Here is a 26370-nt window from a genome sequence, read left to right as displayed (position 1 = left end):
CATTAATATCATCATGTAAAATATAATAACATTAATAATCATCATGTAAAATATATTACCATTAATAATCATCATGTAAAATATAATAACATTAATAATCATCATGTAAAATATAATGACATTAATATCATCATGTAAAATATAATAACATTAATAATCATCATGTAAAATATAATGACATGAATATCATCATGTAAAATATAATAACATTAATAATCATCATGTAAAATATATTAACATTAATAATCATCATGTAAAATATAATAACATTAATAATCATCATGTAAAATATAATGACATTAATATCATCATGTAAAATATAATAACATTAATAATCATCATGTAAAATATAATGACATTAATAATCATCATGTAAAATATAATAACATTAATAATCATCATGTAAAATATAATGACATTAATAATCATCATGTAAAATATAATAACATTAATAATCATCATGTAAAATATAATAACATTAATAATCATCATGTAAAATATAATGACATTAATATCATCATGTAAAATATAATAACATTAATAATCATCATGTAAAATATAATAACATTAATAATCATCATGTAAAATATAATGACATTAATATCATCATGTAAAATATAATAACATTAATAATCATCATGTAAAATATAATAACATTAATAATCATCATGTAAAATATAATAACATTAATAATCATCATGTAAAATATAATGACATTAATAATCATCATGTAAAATATAATAACATTAATAATCATCATGTAAAATATAATGACATTAATAATCATCATGTAAAATATAATAACATTAATATCATCATGTAAAATATAATAACATTAATAATCATCATGTAAAATATATTAACATTAATAATCATCATGTAAAATATAATGACATTAATAATCATCATGTAAAATATAATAACATTAATAATCATCATGTAAAATATAATAACATTAATAATCATCATGTAAAATATAATGACATTAATAATCATCATGTAAAATATAATAACATTAATAATCATCATGTAAAATATAATAACATTAATAATCATCATGTAAAATATAATGACATTAATATCATCATGTAAAATATAATAACATTAATAATCATCATGTAAAATATAATAACATTAATAATCATCATGTAAAATATAATGACATTAATAATCATCATGTAAAATATAATAACATTAATAATCATCATGTAAAATATAATAACATTAATAATCATCATGTAAAATATAATGACATTAATAATCATCATGTAAAATATAATAACATTAATATCATCATGTAAAATATAATGACATTAATAATCATCATGTAAAATATAATAACATTAATAATCATCATGTAAAATATAATGACATTAATAATCATCATGTAAAATATAATAACATTAATAATCATCATGTAAAATATAATAACATTAATAATCATCATGTAAAATATAATAACATTAATAATCATCATGTAAAATATAATAACATTAATAATCATCATGTAAAATATAATGACATTAATATCATCATGTAAAATATAATAATATTAATAATCATCATGTAAAATATAATAACATTAATAATCATCATGTAAAATATATTAACATTAATAATCATCATGTAAAATATATTAACATTAATAATCATCATGTAAAATATAATAACATTAATAATCATCATGTAAAATATAATAACATTAATAATCATCATGTAAAATATAATGACATTAATAATCATCATGTAAAATATATTAACATTAATAATCATCATGTAAAATATATTAACATTAATAATCATCATGTAAAATATAATAACATTAATAATCATCATGTAAAATATAATAACATTAATAATCATCATGTAAAATATAATGACATTAATAATCATCATGTAAAATATAATGACATTAATAATCCTCATGTAAAATATAATGACATTAATATCATCATGTAAAATATAATGACATTAATATCATCATGTAAAATATAATAACATTAATATTATCATGTAAAATATAATGACATTAATAATCATCATGTAAAATATAATGACATTAATATCATCATGTAAAATATAATGACATTAATAATCATCATGTAAAATATAATGACATTAATAATCATCATGTAAAATATAATGACATTAATATCATCATGTAAAATATAATAACATTAATAATCATCATGTAAAATATAATAACATTAATAATCATCATGTAAAATATAATAACATTAATAATCATCATGTAAAATATAATAACATTAATAATCATCATGTAAAATATAATGACATTAATATCATCATGTAAAATATAATGACATAAATATCATCATGTAAAATATAATAACATTAATATTATCATGTAAAATATAATAACATTAATAATCATCATGTAAAATATAATAACATTAATATCATCATGTAAAATATAATAACATTAATATCATCATGTAAAATATAATAACATTAATAATCATCATGTAAAATATAATAACATTAATAATCATCATGTAAAATATAATGACATTAATATCATCATGTAAAATATAATAACATTAATAATCATCATGTAAAATATAATGACATTAAAAATCATCATGTAAAATATAATGACATTAATATCATCATGTAAAATATAATAACATTAATATTATCATGTAAAATATAATGACATTAATATCATCATGTAAAATATAATGACATTAATAATCATCATGTAAAATATAATGACATCAATATCATCATGTAAAATATAATGACATTAATATCATCATGTAAAATATAATAACATTAATATTATCATGTAAAATATAATAACATTAATAATCATCATGTAAAATATAATAACATTAATAATCATCATGTAAAATATAATGACATTAATAATCATCATGTAAAATATAATGACATTAATATCATCATGTAAAATATAATGACATTAATATCATCATGTAAAATATAATAACATTAATATTATCATGTAAAATATAATAACATTAATAATCATCATGTAAAATATAATAACATTAATAATCATCATGTAAAATATAATGACATTAATAATCATCATGTAAAATATAATAACATTAATAATCATCATGTAAAATATAATAACATTAATAATCATCATGTAAAATATAATGACATTAATAATCATCATGTAAAATATAATGACATTAATATCATCATGTAAAATATAATGACATTAATATCATCATGTAAAATATAATAACATTAATATTATCATGTAAAATATAATAACATTAATAATCATCATGTAAAATATAATGACATTAATATCATCATGTAAAATATAATAACATTAATAATCATCATGTAAAATATAATAACATTAATATCATCATGTAAAATATAATAACATTAATATCATCATGTAAAATATAATAACATTAATAATCATCATGTAAAATATAATGACATTAATATCATCATGTAAAATATAATAACATTAATAATCATCATGTAAAATATAATAACATTAATATCATCATGTAAAATATAATAACATTAATATCATCATGTAAAATATAATAACATTAATAATCATCATGTAAAATATAATGACATTAATATCATCATGTAAAATATAATAACATTAATAATCATCATGTAAAATATAATAACATTAATATCATCATGTAAAATATAATAACATTAATATTATCATGTAAAATATAATAACATTAATAATCATCATGTAAAATATAATGACATTAATATCATCATGTAAAATATAATAACATTAATAATCATCATGTAAAATATAATAACATTAATATCATCATGTAAAATATAATAACATTAATATCATCATGTAAAATATAATAACATTAATAATCATCATGTAAAATATAATAACATTAATATCATCATGTAAAATATAATAACATTAATATCATCATGTAAAATATAATAACATTAATATTATCATGTAAAATATAATAACATTAATAATAATCATGTAAAATATAATAACATTAATATCATCATGTAAAATATAATAACATTAATAATCATCATGTAAAATATAATAACATTAATAATCATCATGTAAAATATAATGACATTAATATCATCATGTAAAATATAATGACATTAATAATCATCATGTAAAATATAATAACATTAATATTATCATGTAAAATATAATAACATTAATATCATCATGTAAAATATAATAACATTAATAATCATCATGTAAAATATAATAACATTAATATCATCATGTAAAATATAATGACATTAATAATCATCATGTAAAATATAATAACATTAATAATCATCATGTAAAATATAATAACATTAATAATCATCATGTAAAATATAATAACATTAATAATCATCATGTAAAATATAATGACATTAATATCATCATGTAAAATATAATAACATTAATAATCATCATGTAAAATATAATAACATTAATAATCATCATGTAAAATATAATAACATTAATAATCATCATGTAAAATATAATAATATTAATAATCATCATGTAAAATATAATAACATTAATAATCATCATGTAAAATATAATAACATTAATAATCATCATGTAAAATATAATGACATTAATAATCATCATGTAAAATATAATGACATTAATAATCATCATGTAAAATATAATAACATTAATAATCATCATGTAAAATATAATAATATTAATAATCATCATGTAAAATATAATAACATTAATAATCATCATGTAAAATATAATAACATTAATAATCATCATGTAAAATATAATGACATTAATAATCATCATGTAAAATATAATAACATTAATAATCATCATGTAAAATATAATAACATTAATAATCATCATGTAAAATATAATGACATTAATAATCATCATGTAAAATATAATAACATTAATAATCATCATGTAAAATATAATGACATTAATATCATCATGTAAAATATAATAACATTAATAATCATCATGTAAAATATAATGACATTAATAATCATCATGTAAAATATAATGACATTAATAATCATCATGTAAAATATAATAACATTAATAATCATCATGTAAAATATAATGACATTAATAATCATCATGTAAAATATAATAACATTAATAATCATCATGTAAAATATAATAACATTAATAATCATCATGTAAAATATAATGACATTAATATCATCATGTAAAATATAATAACATTAATAATCATCATGTAAAATATAATAATATTAATAATCATCATGTAAAATATAATAATATTAATAATCATCATGTAAAATATAATAATATTAATAATCATCATGTAAAATATAATAACATTAATAATCATCATGTAAAATATAATGACATTAATAATCATCATGTAAAATATAATGACATTAATAATCATCATGTAAAATATAATAACATTAATAATCATCATGTAAAATATAATGACATTAATAATCATCATGTAAAATATAATGACATTAATAATCATCATGTAAAATATAATAACATTAATATTATCATGTAAAATATAATAACATTAATATCATCATGTAAAATATAATAACATTAATAATCATCATGTAAAATATAATAACATTAATAATCATCATGTAAAATATAATGACATTAATAATCATCATGTAAAATATAATGACATTAATATCATCATGTAACATATAATGACATTAATATCATCATGTAAAATATAATAACATTAATATTATCATGTAAAATATAATAACATTAATAATAATCATGTAAAATATAATAACATTAATAATCATCATGTAAAATATAATGACATTAATAATCATCATGTAAAATATAATAACATTAATAATCATCATGTAAAATATAATAACATTAATAATCATCATGTAAAATATAATGACATTAATAATCATCATGTAAAATATAATGACATTAATATCATCATGTAAAATATAATGACATTAATATCATCATGTAAAATATAATAACATTAATATTATCATGTAAAATATAATAACATTAATAATCATCATGTAAAATATAATAACATTAATATCATCATGTAAAATATAATAACATTAATATCATCATGTAAAATATAATAACATTAATAATCATCATGTAAAATATAATAACATTAATATCATCATGTAAAATATAATAACATTAATATCATCATGTAAAATATAATAACATTAATATTATCATGTAAAATATAATAACATTAATAATCATCATGTAAAATATAATAACATTAATATCATCATGTAAAATATAATAACATTAATAATCATCATGTAAAATATAATAACATTAATAATCATCATGTAAAATATAATGACATTAATATCATCATGTAAAATATAATGACATTAATAATCATCATGTAAAATATAATAACATTAATATTATCATGTAAAATATAATAACATTAATATCATCATGTAAAATATAATAACATTAATAATCATCATGTAAAATATAATAACATTAATATCATCATGTAAAATATAATGACATTAATAATCATCATGTAAAATATAATAACATTAATAATCATCATGTAAAATATAATAACATTAACAATCATCATGTAAAATATAATGACATTAATAATCATCATGTAAAATATAATGACATTAATAATCATCATGTAAAATATAATAACATTAATAATCATCATGTAAAATATAATAATATTAATAATCAACATGTAAAATATAATAACATTAATAATCATCATGTAAAATATAATAACATTAATAATCATCATGTAAAATATAATGACATTAATAATCATCATGTAAAATATAATAACATTAATAATCATCATGTAAAATATAATAACATTAATAATCATCATGTAAAATATAATGACATTAATAATCATCATGTAAAATATAATGACATTAATAATCATCATGTAAAATATAATAACATTAATAATCATCATGTAAAATATAATGACATTAATATCATCATGTAAAATATAATAACATTAATAATCATCATGTAAAATATAATGACATTAATAATCATCATGTAAAATATAATGACATTAATAATCATCATGTAAAATATAATAATATTAATAATCATCATGTAAAATATAATAACATTAATAATCATCATGTAAAATATAATGACATTAATAATCATCATGTAAAATATAATGACATTAATAATCATCATGTAAAATATAATAACATTAATAATCATCATGTAAAATATAATGACATTAATAATCATCATGTAAAATATAATGACATTAATAATCATCATGTAAAATATAATAACATTAATATTATCATGTAAAATATAATAACATTAATATCATCATGTAAAATATAATAACATTAATATCATCATGTAAAATATAATGACATCAATATCATCATGTAAAATATAATAACATTAATAATCATCATGTAAAATATAATAACATTAATAATCATCATGTAAAATATAATAACATTAATAATCATCATGTAAAATATAATAATATTAATAATCATCATGTAAAATATAATGACATTAATAATCATCATGTAAAATATAATAACATTAATAATCATCATGTAAAATATAATGACATTAATAATCATCATGTAAAATATAATGACATTAATAATCATCATGTAAAATATAATAACATTAATAATCATCATGTAAAATATAATGACATCAATATCATCATGTAAAATATAATAACATTAATAATCATCATGTAAAATATAATGACATTAATAATCATCATGTAAAATATAATAACATTAATAATCATCATGTAAAATATAATGACATTAATAATCATCATGTAAAATATAATAACATTAATAATCATCATGTAAAATATAATAACATTAATAATCATCATGTAAAATATAATAATATTAATAATCATCATGTAAAATATAATAACATTAATAATCATCATGTAAAATATAATAACATTAATAATCATCATGTAAAATATAATGACATTAATATCATCATGTAAAATATAATAATATTAATAATCATCATGTAAAATATAATAACATTAATAATCATCATGTAAAATATATTAACATTAATAATCATCATGTAAAATATAATAACATTAATAATCATCATGTAAAATATAATAACATTAATAATCATCATGTAAAATATAATGACATTAATAATCATCATGTAAAATATAATGACATTAATATCATCATGTAAAATATAATGACATTAATAATCATCATGTAAAATATAATAACATTAATAATCATCATGTAAAATATAATGACATTAATAATCATCATGTAAAATATAATGACATTAATATCATCATGTAAAATATAATGACATTAATAATCATCATGTAAAATATAATAACATTAATAATCATCATGTAAAATATAATGACATTAATAATCATCATGTAAAATATAATGACATTAATAATCATCATGTAAAATATAATGACATTAATAATCATCATGTAAAATATAATGACATTAATAATCATCATGTAAAATATAATGACATTAATAATCATCATGTAAAATATAATGACATTAATAACCATCATGTAAAATATAATGACATTAATAATCATCATGTAAAATATAATGACATTAATAATCATCATGTAAAATATAATAACATTAATAATCATCATGTAAAATATAATGACATTAATAATCATCATGTAAAATATAATGACATTAATAATCATCATGTAAAATATAATGACATTAATATCATCATGTAAAATATAATGACATTAATAATCATCATGTAAAATATAATAACATTAATAATCATCATGTAAAATATAATGACATTAATAATCATCATGTAAAATATAATGACATTAATAATCATCATGTAAAATATAATGACATTAATATCATCATGTAAAATATAATGACATTAATATCATCATGTAAAATATAATAACATTAATATTATCATGTAAAATATAATGACATTAATAATCATCATGTAAAATATAATGACATTAATATCATCATGTAAAATATAATGACATTAATAATCATCATGTAAAATATAATGACATTAATAATCATCATGTAAATTATAATGACATTAATATCATCATGTAAAATATAATAACATTAATAATCATCATGTAAAATATAATAACATTAATAATCATCATGTAAAATATAATAACATTAATAATCATCATGTAAAATATAATAATATTAATAATCATCATGTAAAATATAATGACATTAATAATCATCATGTAAAATATAATGACATTAATATCATCATGTAAAATATAATGACATTAATATCATCATGTAAAATATAATAACATTAATATTATCATGTAAAATATAATAACATTAATAATCATCATGTAAAATATAATAACATTAATATCATCATGTAAAATATAATAACATTAATATCATCATGTAAAATATAATAACATTAATAATCATCATGTAAAATATAATAACATTAATAATCATCATGTAAAATATAATGACATTAATAATCATCATGTAAAATATAATGACATTAATATCATCATGTAAAATATAATAACATTAATATTATCATGTAAAATATAATGACATTAATATCATCATGTAAAATATAATGACATTAATAATCATCATGTAAAATATAATAACATTAATAATCATCATGTAAAATATAATAACATTAATAATCATCATGTAAAATATAATAACATTAATATTATCATGTAAAATATAATGACATTAATATCATCATGTAAAATATAATGACATCAATATCATCATGTAAAATATAATGACATTAATATCATCATGTAAAATATAATAACATTAATATTATCATGTAAAATATAATAACATTAATAATCATCATGTAAAATATAATAACATTAATAATCATCATGTAAAATATAATGACATTAATAATCATCATGTAAAATATAATGACATTAATATCATCATGTAAAATATAATGACATTAATATCTTCATGTAAAATATAATAACATTAATATTATCATGTAAAATATAATAACATTAATAATCATCATGTAAAATATAATAACATTAATAATCATCATGTAAAATATAATGACATTAATAATCATCATGTAAAATATAATAACATTAATAATCATCATGTAAAATATAATAACATTAATAATCATCATGTAAAATATAATGACATTAATAATCATCATGTAAAATATAATGACATTAATATCATCATGTAAAATATAATGACATTAATATCATCATGTAAAATATAATAACATTAATATTATCATGTAAAATATAATAACATTAATAATCATCATGTAAAATATAATAACATTAATATCATCATGTAAAATATAATAACATTAATATCATCATGTAAAATATAATAACATTAATAATCATCATGTAAAATATAATAACATTAATATCATCATGTAAAATATAATAACATTAATATCATCATGTAAAATATAATAACATTAATATTATCATGTAAAATATAATAACATTAATAATCATCATGTAAAATATAATAACATTAATAATCATCATGTAAAATATAATGACATTAATATCATCATGTAAAATATAATGACATTAATAATCATCATGTAAAATATAATAACATTAATATTATCATGTAAAATATAATGACATTAATAATCATCATGTAAAATATAATAACATTAATAATCATCATGTAAAATATAATAACATTAATAATCATCATGTAAAATATAATGACATTAATAATCATCATGTAAAATATAATGACATTAATAATCATCATGTAAAATATAATAACATTAATATTATCATGTAAAATATAATAACATTAATAATCATCATGTAAAATATAATAACATTAATATCATCATGTAAAATATAATAACATTAATATCATCATGTAAAATATAATAACATTAATAATCATCATGTAAAATATAATAACATTAATATCATCATGTAAAATATAATAACATTAATATCATCATGTAAAATATAATAACATTAATATTATCATGTAAAATATAATAACATTAATAATCATCATGTAAAATATAATAACATTAATAATCATCATGTAAAATATAATGACATTAATATCATCATGTAAAATATAATGACATTAATAATCATCATGTAAAATATAATAACATTAATATTATCATGTAAAATATAATGACATTAATAATCATCATGTAAAATATAATAACATTAATAATCATCATGTAAAATATAATAACATTAATAATCATCATGTAAAATATAATGACATTAATAATCATCATGTAAAATATAATGACATTAATAATCATCATGTAAAATATAATAACATTAATAATCATCATGTAAAATATAATAATATTAATAATCATCATGTAAAATATAATAACATTAATAATCATCATGTAAAATATAATAACATTAATAATCATCATGTAAAATATAATGACATTAATAATCATCATGTAAAATATAATAACATTAATAATCATCATGTAAAATATAATAACATTAATAATCATCATGTAAAATATAATGACATTAATAATCATCATGTAAAATATAATAATATTAATATTATCATGTAAAATATAATAACATTAATATCATCATGTAAAATATAATAACATTAATAATCATCATGTAAAATATAATGACATTAATAATCATCATGTAAAATATAATGACATTAATAATCATCATGTAAAATATAATAATATTAATAATCATCATGTAAAATATAATAACATTAATAATCATCATGTAAAATATAATGACATTAATAATCATCATGTAAAATATAATGACATTAATAATCATCATGTAAAATATAATAATATTAATATTATCATGTAAAATATAATAACATTAATATCATCATGTAAAATATAATAACATTAATAATCATCATGTAAAATATAATAACATTAATAATCATCATGTAAAATATAATGACATTAATAATCATCATGTAAAATATAATGACATTAATAATCATCATGTAAAATATAATAATATTAATATTATCATGTAAAATATAATAACATTAATATCATCATGTAAAATATAATGACATTAATAATCATCATGTAAAATATAATAACATTAATAATCATCATGTAAAATATAATAACATTAATAATCATCATGTAAAATATAATGACATTAATAATCATCATGTAAAATATAATGACATTAATAATCATCATGTAAAATATAATAACATTAATAATCATCATGTAAAATATAATAATATTAATAATCATCATGTAAAATATAATAACATTAATAATCATCATGTAAAATATAATAACATTAATAATCATCATGTAAAATATAATGACATTAATAATCATCATGTAAAATATAATAACATTAATAATCATCATGTAAAATATAATAACATTAATAATCATCATGTAAAATATAATGACATTAATAATCATCATGTAAAATATAATAATATTAATATTATCATGTAAAATATAATAACATTAATATCATCATGTAAAATATAATAACATTAATAATCATCATGTAAAATATAATGACATTAATAATCATCATGTAAAATATAATGACATTAATAATCATCATGTAAAATATAATAATATTAATAATCATCATGTAAAATATAATAACATTAATAATCATCATGTAAAATATAATGACATTAATAATCATCATGTAAAATATAATGACATTAATAATCATCATGTAAAATATAATAACATTAATAATCATCATGTAAAATATAATGACATTAATAATCATCATGTAAAATATATTAACATTAATAATCATCATGTAAAATATAATAATATTAATAATCATCATGTAAAATATAATGACATTAATAATCATCATGTAAAATATAATAATATTAATAATCATCATGTAAAATATAATGACATTAATAATCATCATGTAAAATATAATAACATTAATAATAATCATGTAAAATATAATAACATTAATAATCATCATGTAAAATATAATAACATTAATAATCATCATGTAAAATATAATAACATTAATAATCATCATGTAAAATATAATAACATTAATAATCATCATGTAAAATATATTAACATTAATAATCATCATGTAAAATATAATGACATTAATAATCATCATGTAAAATATAATAACATTAATAATCATCATGTAAAATATAATAACATTAATATCATCATGTAAAATATAATAACATTAATAATCATCATGTAAAATATAATAACATTAATAATCATCATGTAAAATATATTAACATTAATAATCATCATGTAAAATATAATGACATTAATAATCATCATGTAAAATATAATAACATTAATAATCATCATGTAAAATATAATGACATTAATATCATCATGTAAAATATAATAACATTAATAATCATCATGTAAAATATAATAATATTAATAATCATCATGTAAAATATAATAACATTAATAATCATCATGTAAAATATAATAACATTAATAATCATCATGTAAAATATAATAACATTAATAATCATCATGTAAAATATAATGACATTAATAATCATCATGTAAAATATAATAACATTAATAATCATCATGTAAAATATAATAACATTAATAATCATCATGTAAAATATAATAACATTAATAATCATCATGTAAAATATAATAACATTAATAATCATCATGTAAAATATAATGACATTAATAATCATCATGTAAAATATATTAACATTAATAATCATCATGTAAAATATAATGACATTAATAATCATCATGTAAAATATAATGACATTAATAATCATCATGTAAAATATAATAACATTAATAATCATCATGTAAAATATAATAACATTAATAATCATCATGTAAAATATAATAACATTAATAATCATCATGTAAAATATAATGACATTAATAATCATCATATAAATATAATAACATTAATAATCATCATGTAAAATATAATAACATTAATAATCATCATGTAAAATATATTAACATTAATAATCATCATGTAAAATATAATGACATTAATAATCATCATGTAAAATATAATAACATTAATAATCATCATGTAAAATATAATGACATTAATAATCATCATGTAAAATATAATAACATTAATAATCATCATGTAAAATATAATAACATTAATAATCATCATGTAAAATATAATGACATTAATAATCATCATATAAATATAATAACATTAATAATCATCATGTAAAATATAATAACATTAATAATCATCATGTAAAATATAATAACATTAATAATCATCATGTAAAATATAATAACATTAATAATCATCATGTAAAATATATTAACATTAATAATCATCATGTAAAATATAATGACATTAATAATCATCATGTAAAATATAATGACATTAATAATCATCATGTAAAATATAATAACATTAATATCATCATGTAAAATATAATAATATTAATAATCATCATGTAAAATATAATAACATTAATAATCATCATGTAAAATATAATAACATTAATATCATCATGTAAAATATAATAACATTAATATCATCATGTAAAATATAATAATATTAATATCATCATGTAAAATATAATAACATTAATATCATCATGTAAAATATAATAACATTAATAATCATCATGTAAAATATATTAACATTAATATCATCATGTAAAATATAATAACATTAATAATCATCATGTAAAATATAATAACATTAATAATCATCATGTAAAATATAATAACATTAATAATCATCATGTAAAATATAATAACATTAATATCATCATGTAAAATATAATAACATTAATAATCATCATGTAAAATATAATAACATTAATAATCATCATGTAAAATATAATGACATTAATAATCATCATGTAAAATATAATAACATTAATATCATCATGTAAAATATAATAACATTAATAATAATCATGTAAAATATAATAACATTAATAATCATCATGTAAAATATAATAACATTAATATCATCATGTAAAATATAATAACATTAATAATCATCATGTAAAATATAATAACATTAATAATCATCATGTAAAATATAATAACATTAATATCATCATGTAAAATATAATAACATTAATATCATCATGTAAAATATAATAACATTAATATCATCATGTAAAATATAATGACATTAATAATCATCATGTAAAATATAATAATATTAATAATCATCATGTAAAATATAATAACATTAATAATCATCATGTAAAATATAATAACATTAATATCATCATGTAAAATATAATAACATTAATATTATCATGTAAAATATAATAACATTAATAATCATCATGTAAAATATAATGACATTAATATCATCATGTAAAATATAATGACATTAATAATCATCATGTAAAATATAATGACATTAATAATCATCATGTAAAATATAATAACATTAATAATCATCATGTAAAATATAATAACATTAATAATCATCATGTAAAATATAATAACATTAATAATCATCATGTAAAATATAATAATATTAATAATCATCATGTAAAATATAATAACATTAATAATCATCATGTAAAATATAATAACATTAATAATCATCATGTAAAATATAATAACATTAATATCATCATGTAAAATATAATAACATTAATAATCATCATGTAAAATATAATAACATTAATAATCATCATGTAAAATATAATAACATTAATAATCATCATGTAAAATATAATAACATTAATATCATCATGTAAAATATAATAACATTAATATCATCATGTAAAATATAATAACATTAATATCATCATGTAAAATATAATAACATTAATATCATCATGTAAAATATAATAACATTAATATCATCATGTAAAATATAATGACATTAATATCATCATGTAAAATATAATAACATTAATATCATCATGTAAATTATAATAACATTAATAATCATCATGTAAAATATAATAACATTAATAATCATCATGTAAAATATAATAACATTAATATCATCATGTAAAATATAATAACATTAATATCATCATGTAAAATATAATAACATTAATAATCATCATGTAAAATATAATAACATTAATATCATCATGTAAAATATAATAACATTAATATCATCATGTAAAATATAATAACATTAATATCATCATGTAAAATATAATAACATTAATATTATCATGTAAAATATAATAACATTAATATCATCATGTAAAATATAATAACATTAATAATCATCATGTAAAATATAATGACATTAATATTATCATGTAAAATATAATAATATTAATATCATCATGTAACATATAATAATATTAATATTATCATGTAAAATATAATAATATTAATATCATCATGTAAAATATAATAATATTAATATTATCATGTAAAATATAATAATATTAATATCATCATGTAAAATATAATAATATTAATATCATCATATAAAATATAATAATATTAATATCATCATATAAAATATAATAACATTAATATTATCATGTAAAATATAATAACATTAATATCATCATATAAAATATAATAACATTAATATCATCATGTAAAATATAATGACATTAATATCATCATGTAAAATATAATAACATTAATATCATCATGTAAATTATAATAACATTAATAATCATCATGTAAAATATAATAACATTAATAATCATCATGTAAAATATAATAACATTAATATCATCATGTAAAATATAATAACATTAATATCATCATGTAAAATATAATAACATTAATAATCATCATGTAAAATATAATGACATTAATATCATCATGTAAAATATAATAACATTAATATCATCATGTAAAATATAATAACATTAATATCATCATGTAAAATATAATAACATTAATAATCATCATGTAAAATATAATAACATTAATATCATCATGTAAAATATAATGACATTAATAATCATCATGTAAAATATAATAACATTAATATCATCATGTAAAATATAATAACATTAATAGTATCATGTAAAATATAATGACATTAATAATCATCATGTAAAATATAATAACATTAATAATCATCATGTAAAATATAATAACATTAATAATCATCATGTAAAATATAATAACATTAATAATCATCATGTAAAATATAATAACATTAATAATCATCATGTAAAATATAATAACATTAATAATCATCATGTAAAATATAATGACATTAATAATCATCATGTAAAATATAATAATATTAATAATCATCATGTAAAATATAATGACATTAATATCATCATGTAAAATATAATAACATTAATATCATCATGTAAAATATAATAACATTAATAATCATCATGTAAAATATAATAATATTAATAATCATCATGTAAAATATAATAACATTAATATCATCATGTAAAATATAATAACATTAATATCATCATGTAAAATATAATAACATTAATATCATCATGTAAAATATAATAACATTAATAATCATCATGTAAAATATAATAACATTAATAATCATCATGTAAAATATAATAACATTAATAATCATCATGTAAAATATAATAACATTAATATCATCATGTAAAATATAATAACATTAATATCATCATGTAAAATATAATAACATTAATAATCATCATGTAAAATATAATAACATTAATAATCATCATGTAAAATATAATAACATTAATATCATCATGTAAAATATAATAACATTAATAATCATCATGTAAAATATAATAACATTAATATCATCATGTAAAATATAATAACATTAATATCATCATGTAAAATATAATAACATTAATATCATCATGTAAAATATAATAATATTAATATCATCATGTAAAATATAATAATATTAATATTATCATGTAAAATATAATAACATTAATATTATCATGTAAAATATAATGACATTAATATCATCATGTAAAATATAATAACATTAATATCATCATGTAAACAATAATAATATTAATATTATCATGTAAAATATAATAATATTAATATTATCATGTAAAATATAATAACATTAATATTATCATGTAAAATATAATAACATTAATATTATCATGTAAAATATAATAACATTAATATCATCATGTAAAATATAATAACATTAATAATCATCATGTAAAATATAATGACATTAATATTATCATGTAAAATATAATAATATTAATATCATCATGTAACATATAATAATATTAATATTATCATGTAAAATATAATAATATTAATATCATCATGTAAAATATAATAATATTAATATTATCATGTAAAATATAATAATATTAATATCATCATGTAAAATATAATAATATTAATATCATCACATAAAATATAATAATATTAATATCATCATATAAAATATAATAACATTAATATTATCATGTAAAATATAATAACATTAATATCATCATATAAAATATAATAACATTAATATCATCATGTAAAATATAATAATATTAATATCATCATGTAAAATATAATGACATTAATATCATCATGTAAAATATAATAACATTAATATCATCATGTAAATTATAATAACATTAATAATCATCATGTAAAATATAATAACATTAATAATCATCATGTAAAATATAATAACATTAATATCATCATGTAAAATATAATAACATTAATATCATCATGTAAAATATAATAACATTAATAATCATCATGTAAAATATAATAACATTAATATCATCATGTAAAATATAATAACATTAATATCATCATGTAAAATATAATAACATTAATATCATCATGTAAAATATAATAACATTAATATTATCATGTAAAATATAATAACATTAATATCATCATGTAAAATATAATAACATTAATAATCATCATGTAAAATATAATGACATTAATATTATCATGTAAAATATAATAATATTAATATCATCATGTAACATATAATAATATTAATATTATCATGTAAAATATAATAATATTAATATCATCATGTAAAATATAATAATATTAATATTATCATGTAAAATATAATAATATTAATATCATCATGTAAAATATAATAATATTAATATCATCATATAAAATATAATAATATTAATATCATCATATAAAATATAATAACATTAATATTATCATGTAAAATATAATAACATTAATATCATCATATAAAATATAATAACATTAATATCATCATGTAAAATATAATGACATTAATATCATCATGTAAAATATAATAACATTAATATCATCATGTAAATTATAATAACATTAATAATCATCATGTAAAATATAATAACATTAATAATCATCATGTAAAATATAATAACATTAATATCATCATGTAAAATATAATAACATTAATATCATCATGTAAAATATAATAACATTAATAATCATCATGTAAAATATAATAACATTAATATCATCATGTAAAATATAATAACATTAATATCATCATGTAAAATATAATAACATTAATATCATCATGTAAAATATAATAACATTAATAATCATCATGTAAAATATAATAACATTAATATCATCATGTAAAATATAATGACATTAATAATCATCATGTAAAATATAATAACATTAATATCATCATGTAATATATAATGACATTAATAATCATCATGTAAAATATAATAACATTAATATCATCATGTAAAATATAATGACATTAATAATCATCATGTAAAATATAATAACATTAATATCATCATGTAAAATATAATAACATTAATATCATCATGTAAAATATAATAACATTAATATCATCATGTAAAATATAATAACATTAATAATCATCATGTAAAATATAATAACATTAATATCATCATGTAAAATATAATGACATTAATATCATCATGTAAAATATAATAACATTAATAATCATCATGTAAAATATAATAACATTAATAATCATCATGTAAAATATAATAACATTAATATCATCATGTAAAATATAATGACATTAATAATCATCATGTAAAATATAATAACATTAATATTATCATGTAAAATATAATGACATTAATAATCATCATGTAAAATATAATAACATTAATAGTATCATGTAAAATATAATGACATTAATAATCATCATGTAAAATATAATAACATTAATAATCATCATGTAAAATATAATAATATTAATAATCATCATGTAAAATATAATAACATTAATAATCATCATGTAAAATATAATAACATTAATAATCATCATGTAAAATATAATAACATTAATAGTATCATGTAAAATATAATAACATTAATAATCATCATGTAAAATATAATAACATTAATAATCATCATGTAAAATATAATAACATTAATAATCATCATGTAAAATATAATAACATTAATAATCATCATGTAAAATATAATAACATTAATATCATCATGTAAAATATAATAACATTAATATCATCATGTAAAATATAATAACATTAATATCATCATGTAAAATATAATGACATTAATAATCATCATGTAAAATATAATAACATTAATATCATCATGTAAAATATAATAACATTAATATCATCATGTAAAATATAATAACATTAATATCATCATGTAAAATATAATAACATTAATAGTATCATGTAAAATATAATAACATTAATAATCATCATGTAAAATATAATAACATTAATAATCATCATGTAAAATATAATGACATTAATAATCATCATGTAAAATATAATAACATTAATATCATCATGTAAAATATAATAACATTAATAATCATCATGTAAAATATAATAACATTAATATCATCATGTAAAATATAATAACATTAATAGTATCATGTAAAATATAATAACATTAATAATCATCATGTAAAATATAATAACATTAATAATCATCATGTAAAATATAATAACATTAATAATCATCATGTAAAATATAATAACATTAATATCATCATGTAAAATATAATAACATTAATAGTATCATGTAAAATATAATAACATTAATAATCATCATGTAAAATATAATAACATTAATAATCATCATGTAAAATATAATAACATTAATAATCATCATGTAAAATATAATGACATTAATAATCATCATGTAAAATATAATAACATTAATATTATCATGTAAAATATAATGACATTAATAATCATCATGTAAAATATAATAATATTAATAATCATCATGTAAAATATAATGACATTAATATCATCATGTAAAATATAATGACATTAATAATCATCATGTAAAATATAATAATATTAATAATCATCATGTAAAATATAATGACATTAATAATCATCATGTAAAATATAATAACATTAATAATCATCATGTAAAATATAATAACATTAATATCATCATGTAAAATATAATGACATTAATAATCATCATGTAAAATATAATAATATTAATAATCATCATGTAAAATATAATGACATTAATATCATCATGTAAAATATAATAACATTAATATCATCATGTAAAATATAATAACATTAATATCATCATGTAAAATATAATAACATTAATAATCATCATGTAAAATATAATAACATTAATATCATCATGTAAAATATAATAACATTAATATCATCATGTAAAATATAATAACATTAATAATCATCATGTAAAATATAATAACATTAATATCACTATGTAAAATATAATAATATTAATAATCATCATGTAAAATATAATAACATTAATATCATCATGTAAAATATAATAACATTAATAATCATCATGTAAAATATAATAACATAATTAATCATCATGTAAAATATAATGACATTAATATCATCATGTAAAATATAATAACATTAATAATCATCATGTAAAATATAATAACATTAATATCATCATGTAAAATATAATAACATTAATATCATCATGTAAAATATAATAACATTAATAATCATCATGTAAAATATAATAATATTAATAATCATCATGTAAAATATAATAACATTAATATCATCATGTAAAATATAATAACATTAATATCATCATGTAAAATATAATAACATTAATATCATCATGTAAAATATAATAACATTAATATCATCATGTAAAATATAATAACATTAATAATCATCATGTAAAATATAATAACATTAATAATCATCATGTAAAATATAATAACATTAATATCATCATGTAAAATATAATAACATTAATATCATCATGTAAAATATAATAACATTAATAATCATCATGTAAAATATAATAATATTAATAATCATCATGTAAAATATAATAACATTAATATCATCATGTAAAATATAATAACATTAATATCATTATGTAAAATATAATAACATTAATATCATCATGTAAAATATAATAACATTAATAATCATCATGTAAAATATAATAACATTAATAATCATCATGTAAAATATAATAACATTAATAATCATCATGTAAAATATAATAACATTAATATCATCATGTAAAATATAATAACATTAATATCATCATGTAAAATATAATAACATTAATAATCATCATGTAAAATATAATAACATTAATATTATCATGTAAAATATAATAACATTAATATCATCATGTAAAATATAATAACATTAATAATCATCATGTAAAATATAATGACATTAATATTATCATGTAAAATATAATAATATTAATATCATCATGTAACATATAATAATATTAATATTATCATGTAAAATATAATAATATTAATATCATCATGTAAAATATAATAATATTAATATTATCATGTAAAATATAATAATATTAATATCATCATGTAAAATATAATAATATTAATATCATCATATAAAATATAATAATATTAATATCATCATATAAAATATAATAACATTAATATTATCATGTAAAATATAATAACATTAATATCATCATATAAAATATAATAACATTAATATCATCATGTAAAATATAATAATATTAATATCATCATGTAAAATATAATGACATTAATATCATCATGTAAAATATAATAACATTAATATCATCATGTAAATTATAATAACATTAATAATCATCATGTAAAATATAATAACATTAATAATCATCATGTAAAATATAATAACATTAATATCATCATGTAAAATATAATAACATTAATATCATCATGTAAAATATAATAACATTAATAATCATCATGTAAAATATAATAACATTAATATCATCATGTAAAATATAATAACATTAATATCATCATGTAAAATATAATAACATTAATATCATCATGTAAAATATAATAACATTAATAATCATCATGTAAAATATAATAACATTAATATCATCATGTAAAATATAATGACATTAATAATCATCATGTAAAATATAATAACATTAATATCATCATGTAAAATATAATAACATTAATAGTATCATGTAAAATATAATGACATTAATAATCATCATGTAAAATATAATAACATTAATAATCATCATGTAAAATATAATAATATTAATAATCATCATGTAAAATATAATAACATTAATAATCATCATGTAAAATATAATAACATTAATAATCATCATGTAAAATATAATAACATTAATAATCATCATGTAAAATATAATAACATTAATATCATCATGTAAAATATAATAACATTAATATCATCATGTAAAATATAATAACATTAATATCATCATGTAAAATATAATGACATTAATAATCATCATGTAAAATATAATAACATTAATAGTATCATGTAAAATATAATAACATTAATAATCATCATGTAAAATATAATAACATTAATAATCATCATGTAAAATATAATGACATTAATAATCATCATGTAAAATATAATAATATTAATAATCATCATGTAAAATATAATGACATTAATAATCATCATGTAAAATATAATAACATTAATAATCATCATGTAAAATATAATAACATTAATAATCATCATGTAAAATATAATAATATTAATAATCATCATGTAAAATATAATAACATTAATAATATCATGTAAAATATAATGACATTAATAATCATCATGTAAAATATAATGACATTAATATTATAATGTAAAATATAATAACATTAATAATCATCATGTAAAATATAATAACATTAATATCATCATGTAAAATATAATAACATTAATAATCATCATGTAAAATATAATGACATTAATAATCATCATGTAAAATATAATAATATTAATAATCATCATGTAAAATATAATAACATTAATAATCATCATGTAAAATATAATAACATTAATATCATCATGTAAAATATAATAACATTAATATCATCATGTAAAATATAATAACATTAATAATCATCATGTAAAATATAATGACATTAATAATCATCATGTAAAATATAATAACATTAATAATCATCATGTAAAATATAATGAACATTAATATCATCATGTAAAATATAATAACATTAATATCATCATGTAAAATATAATAACATTAATATCATCATGTAAAATATAATAACATTAATAATCATCATGTAAAATATAATAACATTAATAATCATCATGTAAAATATAATAACATTAATATCATCATGTAAAATATAATAACATTAATAATCATCATGTAAAATATAATAACATTAATATCATCATGTAAAATATAATAACATTAATAATCATCATGTAAAATATAATAACATTAATAATCATCATGTAAAATATAATAACATTAATATCATCATGTAAAATATAATAACATTAATAATCATCATGTAAAATATAATAACATTAATATCATCATGTAAAATATAATAACATTAATATCATCATGTAAAATATAATAACATTAATAATCATCATGTAAAATATAATAACATTAATAATCATCATGTAAAATATAATAACATTAATATCATCATGTAAAATATAATAACATTAATATCATCATGTAAAATATAATAACATTAATATCATCATGTAAAATATAATAACATTAATAATCATCATGTAAAATATAATAACATTAATAATCATCATGTAAAATATAATAACATTAATAATCATCATGTAAAATATAATAACATTAATATCATCATGTAAAATATAATAACATTAATATCATCATGTAAAATATAATAACATTAATAATCATCATGTAAAATATAATAATATTAATAATCATCATGTAAAATATAATAACATTAATATCATCATGTAAAATATAATAACATTAATATCATCATGTAAAATATAATAACATTAATATCATCATGTAAAATATAATAACATTAATAATCATCATGTAAAATATAATAACATTAATAATCATCATGTAAAATATAATAACATTAATATCATCATGTAAAATATAATAACATTAATATCATCATGTAAAATATAATAACATTAATATCATCATGTAAAATATAATAACATTAATAATCATCATGTAAAATATAATAACATTAATAATCATCATGTAAAATATAATAACATTAATATCATCATGTAAAATATAATAACATTAATAATCATCATGTAAAATATAATAACATTAATATCATCATGTAAAATATAATAACATTAATATCATCATGTAAAATATAATAACATTAATAATCATCATGTAAAATATAATAACATTAATATCATCATGTAAAATATAATAACATTAATAATCATCATGTAAAATATAATAACATTAATAATCATCATGTAAAATATAATAACATTAATATCATCATGTAAAATATAATAACATTAATATCATCATGTAAAATATAATAACATTAATAATCATCATGTAAAATATAATAACATTAATATCATCATGTAAAATATAATAACATTAATATCATCATGTAAAATATAATAACATTAATAATCATCATGTAAAATATAATAACATTAATAATCATCATGTAAAATATAATAACATTAATAATCATCATGTAAAATATAATAACATTAATAATCATCATGTAAAATATAATAACATTAATATCATCATGTAAAATATAATAACATTAATATCATCATGTAAAATATAATAACATTAATAATCATCATGTAAAATATAATAACATTAATATCATCATGTAAAATATAATAACATTAATATCATCATGTAAAATATAATAACATTAATAATCATCATGTAAAATATAATAACATTAATATCATCATGTAAAATATAATAACATTAATATCATCATGTAAAATATAATAACATTAATAATCATCATGTAAAATATAATAACATTAATATCATCATGTAAAATATAATAACATTAATATCATCATGTAAAATATAATAATATTAATAATCATCATGTAAAATATAATAACATTAATAATCATCATGTAAAATATAAAAACATTAATAATCATCATGTAAAATATAATGACATTAATATCATCATGTAAAATATAATAACATTAATAATCATCATGTAAAATATAATAACATTAATATCATCATGTAAAATATAATAACAT

This window comes from Euprymna scolopes, chromosome 20, assembly GCF_053919585.1.
Source record: "Euprymna scolopes isolate OS-2025 chromosome 20, ASM5391958v1, whole genome shotgun sequence".
NCBI lineage: Eukaryota > Metazoa > Mollusca > Cephalopoda > Sepiida > Sepiolidae > Euprymna > Euprymna scolopes.
This window is presented reverse-complemented; position numbering follows the sequence as displayed.